Raw genomic sequence first — 7,135 nt, 5'->3', positions numbered from 1 at the left:
ATGGGTACTTCGCCACTGCGAAAAAAAATTATAATGAAAGAAGCGATAGCCTCTCTTTGCTTGCAGTGCAGTGGCGAAATACCCATAAAGGATTTTTTTGGAAAGACGAATCCGCCACATATGTAGGTATAGACATTTTTTAATTTTAATTAATCAACAACAAACGAAAAAATATCAGGTGTCAGCCTCACTGCGCAGCGCTTGTCTACGTATGGTTCGTTTTGCTAGTTGAATACATTCAGCTGGTCTAGACACTTTTTGTTCATCTCGTAAACCTAAAGTATCTGCAAAATTACAACGAGTTTTTATAGAAGTATGTTTATAATTAGCATCTTAGTTACGAAATGTTGTGATGTAACAGAAACGACAAAAATGTCATAAATGGAAGGAAAGGCAGAAATACCTTTCACAGAGGGGAAAATAACTGCCACAATGTGTACACTGAAATTCACTTTTTTGGAAAAATTCCCCGAAATTCTCCGAAATACCTCCGAAATTCACCGCAATTCCATCGAAATACCTAGCTGAATTTCATTCGTATCGTGACGTCATAAGTAATCGTAATGTATTTAATGAAAAACATCAACTACTGTCTGCTCAATAAAAATAATTTTAATTCTAGCTTTATGTTACAAATAACAGAACAATTTCAAATAATAAAAAATGTAATAAACTGGAAACTAAAACTATAATAATATCCATAATATTACACAGAATTTTTTCTGACAAAAGTAACTTTCAATAGTAAATTTTTATCAAAGCCAGTTAATGATTTTTGTTTGGTATTTTACTGTTGGAAGAGTCATAATGTAATATAATTCAGCAAATATCTTGCAAAACAGTTAAAAAATTTAACTTTAAATACAAAAAATGTTATTTTTTTAATTCTTCAACTAACAACCTAGCTAAGTTGTGATTCCAGGACACTGCTTATATTTTTAATATACTTTTTTTAAATTGAAAAAATAGTTTTTTCTTTTATTTATTTTTATTTCAGTATTCATAAAAGTATTTATAAAATTTAGTAATATCTTAGGTCTATATAACGTAATTTAGAGAAAGCAAAAAATACAATAATATAGAGGATGTTCCAGTTAAAAAAAACATCCTGGTCCACTCACACGTTTTTGAGCCACATTGTAGAAGTTTAAATATTTTTCTAAAACAGACCTTAGTACATACTTTAGGTATGCACTGAATAATTATATTTTAATTTATTTTATAACATTGTAGTAAAAACTAATAAAATAAATGCGTTTAGTATTTGTATTCCGGATATCTTCCATCGCCCTTACCTATGAAAACGATTGACTACACTGCATTTGGGCTTTTCGCTTAATTAATGCGTTTTCGAAATTGTAAAGATTTTAAAGGAATTTTATGAAATATCACGGAATACCTTTGAAATTCTCCGAAATTCCCTCGAAAAGTTTCTTCGAAATTCACCGAAATTTCTCGAAGTACCATAAAATTTTCCTGCAATTCCTTGCAATTCTACACTAAAATACTCCAGTGGTTTCCCCCTCGGCTTTCACTTTTACTGAAAGTATCATTATACTAATCAGTTTTTCTGATAACGTGTTCTTATATTTATTATTCGTTCGGTAGCTTTAAACAAATCAGACTGCTTCAGTTTAAACTCGCAGATGGTATCCCGGATTCACTAAGAGGCTTCTATTAGTTGCTGTTTTTTTTTATCATGGCAACCGAAACTTGTTCATTAAAATTATTACTGGGACCATTGTAATTGTTGGGTTTTTGAAAGCCGTACGACGTACGATGCGTACAAGGCCTTAGCGCAGGACCTTATTGACAAAGACACTCGATTTATTGTCTGTAGCTGTATATAAAAGGTAAACATCATTGAAAAAGACGCTCCAGTAATAACTTCAACTATATTACTTTATGATGTAATGTAATATGTCATTAACTAAGTTTATAGAGAAACGGAAGAAATTAAAGTAATAAACCGTATTGAGAGAATCACTCTCATTATATTTTTATAAAATTTATGGTTGACTCTGGCTTTAATAACTCTGACAATTTTCAACTATGGTAATTTTTAATTTATGGTTTTGGCCACATATTGTGTATATATTGCAGAGCATATTAGTTTGAATTTAGCTTCTATCTGTAACAACTGTACTGTATTTACACTCCTGTACTTTGTATTTTAAATTTACTTTTGAGGTAGAAAAACGAATATTTTTCTTAAAATCAATGATTGGTTGACTATTAAAAGAAAACATTTAATAATTATATTAGTTATTTTACATGGACGAGGAGATATTTTATGAATAACAATACATTTTCATTTTTCTTCCATTTTTGGTACTTGGCCACTGGAAATAGTTTTCAACGTCTTTATTTTTAATCATACCAAAAAGCTATTTTTTACTTCAATTTGACAAATTATATAGCACATTTATAGTTTATCATATAATTAAGATTCTTGGAAGTTTTAAAGGTATTCAAGACATAGGGTATGTATGATGGTAATGTCAGTTTTCGTGACCTTTAAAGAAGAATTGCTCATTTCCTTGCAATAATCGAATTTCCTGCATCTAGAATTAGTATCATTATTAAAGAATAAAAATAATTCAGCAAAAATAACTATTACCCATGTTATTTATTTCGGCTATTGCAATCAATATAATATTGAGCATTCTAATCTACCCAGAAAATGTTTTATGTTGAATATTTCAAATTCATATCTAGTTTTTACAGTCCACAAATTACTGCTATAGCGATGTTACATTTATAATTTTGGGGACACCCGTTAATAATAGCGTACGAGTTTTGAATTTCAAACACGTAGCATTGACACCTATATTGCAATTACGCTCTTGTTTAATTATTGTATTTTACAAGCTCAATTTTCCAGGTATAAACACAAACATGTTGTACAGGCCACTAGTTTGATCAATTTGGAATTTAATGATTATAGTATCAGCGCTGTTGGGAGATATTAATAGGGAGGGTTTATTTTGTATTGTAAGATTATGGAAAATATAAGTGTAACTTTAATCTTTTATAAAACTTTTATTGAATTTTATTATAATATTCCAACAAAGTCCAGCTTCAAACAGATAGCCTGTACAATAACAATAATTATCATTAAAGCAAGTATCTTCTGCATTATTTCATATCGATTTAAGTTTAATCAAGTTTTCATAGTCTGGAATTCTCTGAATGAATTTCGATGGTCTGTTTGTTTTGGGGGTTATTTTGTATTGTAAGATTATGGAAAATATAACTGTAACTTTAATCTATATATATATATATATATATATATATATATATATATATATATATATATATATATATATATATATATATATATATATATATATATATATATATATATATATAAGACTTTTATTGAATTTTATTATAATATTTTTAAGACATCTGGTAACTATTGTTGCTGAATAGAAAATAACAGAATTGTATTTCAGGTCGAATTAATTTATTATGCTACTGGTAGAAAACAACCGTGAGAAAATTTCGACAACTGATTTTCATAAATTATAGAAAATAATTCAAAAGTTTTTTTCTTCCTCCAGACTTTGTCATTATAAGTTAATAGAAAACGATAACAGGCTGATTTAGAATTTTGTAAATAGCGGCATTAACTATTTTTCGACTGTTTACATTATCTAGTATTCTAGAAACTGTTATACACATGAGTAGATATAATAATTGCTTTAAGACTCTCTTTTAATGAATGCGAGCAATATAGCAAAAATCGTTCCAATTATCTTTATACGATATACTTTTATCTGTTAATCCAGATCAGTAGTTTTGTGTTTTTTCTCCTTTTTACTATTTTTTAATTTTTCTCTTATATTATTATTTTTTATATTTTATTTTTCTTCTGTATATTTTATCTATTTCTCTTTTTGATTTTACTTCTATTTTGCTTCTTTTTATATCTTGAGTATGATTATATCTAGTAGAAGTCAAGCGCGAAATTCTTTCAACCAATAGGTCTTCCAGGTAGCATTAGCTTTTTTTTCTGTATCCTATCATTATTTTGTTATTCAATAGAAATTTTACAAAACACATATTTTAAAAATATATTAATGCATCTTATATGTACATTGATATAGTGAACAAATATAATAAAGGTAATATAAAAACGCATTTCTGAGGTCATCTCCAGAGATGAAAAGAATTATCAAGTATCTTTCAAAAGCAAGTATCTTCTGCATTATTTCATATCGATTTAAGTTTAATTAAGTTTTCATAGTCTGAAATTCTCTGAATGAATTTCGATGGTCTGTTTGTTACTGGTAAATACAATGGTATAGAATGGTGGTTTAGAATGTCAGCTACACCGTTTGAATTTTTATTGTGAATAAGTTTTTCTAATTGCGTAACATATATCAGTACATCAGTACAGGGTAGTTTTTGGTAAAAAAATATTGATCGGTATGGGATTTGTTTATTTATTAAGGCGAGGTGATACGCACTGTCGATTGGATAAGGCTAATGCTGTTTTTTTACTTATTTCTTGCAGGTTAAAATAATTTGATTAGAGTTTATAATTTGAATAGATCTTTTAACGGTATGCTCTGTTCGTTATAGTTGAGAGCTAATATTTGATTACATCGTGGGAAATAGATAATTTTAAAAGTATTTTTAAAATATGTTTAATATAGGTCACAGCTTGTTCGTGAACAGCCTGTCGATTTACGACGGTTTGTGTGGGACTCTGCGTCCCTGTCTCTATGTTTTCTTTTCTCATGTGGTTTAACAGGTTCTCTTCTGAGATCTGTTAAAGCTCTGTTTAGTCTCACGAGTCCGAGCCTCCGCAAGACACTCGGGGCTCGGACTCGTGAATTCGTTCTCACTGAAGATCAGTTCTCACTGAGAATCTGGATAATATTAATTTAAAAAAAAACGTACTCCGACACATAAATATACATATATCATAAGATGTAAGAATTATAAACTAAAACAAATATCAACAATTTTCTAGTAGTGGCAATTTATTTCTAAAATCCAAAAGATACAGCTTCCTTATACAATTCTGTTTCAAAAAAATCTCTAATATTGAATAAACGCCTCAATTTTTAATTTTGTATTTATTTAAGTATTTAAAATATTACTTTTTCTCATTAGGTTTAAATGTTAATTCTTTGGGCAAAATTTGACAAACATTGGTCAAAATTTGACAAACACGCCAGTCAACTTTTAGTGCGTTTTATTTGGATGTAATTCAATAAATAGTAAATTATTATCTGCTGTTAGATATAAATCAAAAATTATTTACTAGCATAACATTAATTTAATTATAAAGGGAAGTATCATTTACTACTGTAATCCTGGTGACTATGGAGCAACTCACACTATTTCATTGATATTTTCCAACGCACGTCTCAACCTATTTGTATTTCTACGAGCTCTGAATTTTAATGACCTAATCGACAACAGCTATACTGCAATTACACTCCTGTTTTAATTTTGTATTTTTTCCTGTATTTTTCAGGCAGAAACACAGACGTCTAATGGTTCTATTAGAAATTTAATGATTATTATTATTATATTATCAGCGCTGGACGCCATTGAGCCCCTCTCAATTTTCTTTATACCTAGATCATATACCTATACTTACGTGGATACATAAATGTCTAAAAAACATGATTTTGAAAAAGCATTGGCAAAATCATGAATTAAACATTTTTAAAATTTGGGTTATAAAGAAAAGTCGAAAACAAAATTCGTAATAGAGATTTTAATTTTTTTTTTTTTTTTTTTTTTTTTAATTTGAATTAATCTGTTTTCATACAATAATTTAATGTTTAGAAATTATTACTAGTCAAACTTCTTCAATAATATTTCGAATAATAACCTAACCTAACCTAAAACATAGAATGTAAAAAAATGCCAAGTCTCGCAACACAGTTCTTCTACTATAAGTTGTATAAGTTCTATATCTATAAGTTGTAAGATCTCATGTAGCTCAGGGCCGATACATCGTTTTACATGGGTGACCTTCAACAAATTAGAGACAAGCTGCAATTTTGCATGGAGCTTCATTTTGTAGATCTTTAAACATCCTGAAACCCCAGCGATGAACCGTTGAGCCCGTCACCCCAAAACCACCCTTACAAGGGGTAAAAATGCCCCTTTTTTACTTTTTCTTTAATAACTCTAAAACTACGAATTTTAGGAGATAAAGTCACGAGTAAAAAATTGAAGAGAAGAAAATTTCCTACCACATGGGTGAAGAGTCAAAATTTTTAGAATTTCAGTGGCGCAGGTGCGAATTCTTTAATTTAGTAGTATTGGTTTTAATCACCCACCATTCTGTGTTTAACTTCAAATGAAAGCATTTTTGAGATAAATCTCGAGACCAAAAAATTTATTAGGATACAAGTTCCTATAAAAACGATCTTTTTTAATAATAAAGGTAAGTTACTAGTGGCGGAGATAATGTTTTTAAATCTGCGTTTTTTACCTTTTAATAACATTGAATAAGAAAAATTACAATTTTACAAATAATTTCCCATGAAATAGGTATATTGAAAAATTTACACGTTTAATAACAAAATAAGAAAAACCTTAGCTCAAAAATAGGATAACTTGTCTTAAGAATAGTCCTCATTCACTTCCACATTTGTTGGGTTCATACATGTAATGCCATTGCATTGACCACATGCCATAGTGCAGGTGAGCCCCATTCGCTTGCATGTACATGCTTTTCTCACAGCCTTTACAAAAAATATTCTCTAAAACCCATGTATGAGCAATGGGCTGATCTGAATATATTGGATTCATCTCTCGATTATTCAGATTCCAAACCCAATCTTGCGGTGGTAAATTGTTATTTAACCAAGCCTGTACCCTGCGATATTTTCAGATCTGTTTTCTCACACAATACTATAATTATATAACATATCACTATGGTAAAAATGTCACTGTTGTTTTTGATGGCTATGAACAGATACAGACCAAAATTGTGGAGCAGAATCGCAAATCTGCAGGTAAAAAAATGGTACCAATTCAATTCTTACCAAAAGGAGATTTTTTGTCAAACAACACCAACAAAAGCAACTTCATTCGTGCGCTCGGAAAAGTATTGTTGGAAAATGGAATCAATGTTAAATTCGCTGATGGTGATGCCGAT

This window comes from Sitophilus oryzae, unplaced genomic scaffold (assembly GCF_002938485.1).
Source record: "Sitophilus oryzae breed Bouriz unplaced genomic scaffold, Soryzae_2.0 scaffold_1126_pilon_pilon, whole genome shotgun sequence".
Taxonomy (NCBI): Eukaryota; Metazoa; Arthropoda; class Insecta; order Coleoptera; family Curculionidae; genus Sitophilus; species Sitophilus oryzae.
The sequence above is the reverse complement of the archived record's forward strand: the minus strand, read 5'-3'. Positions refer to the sequence as shown.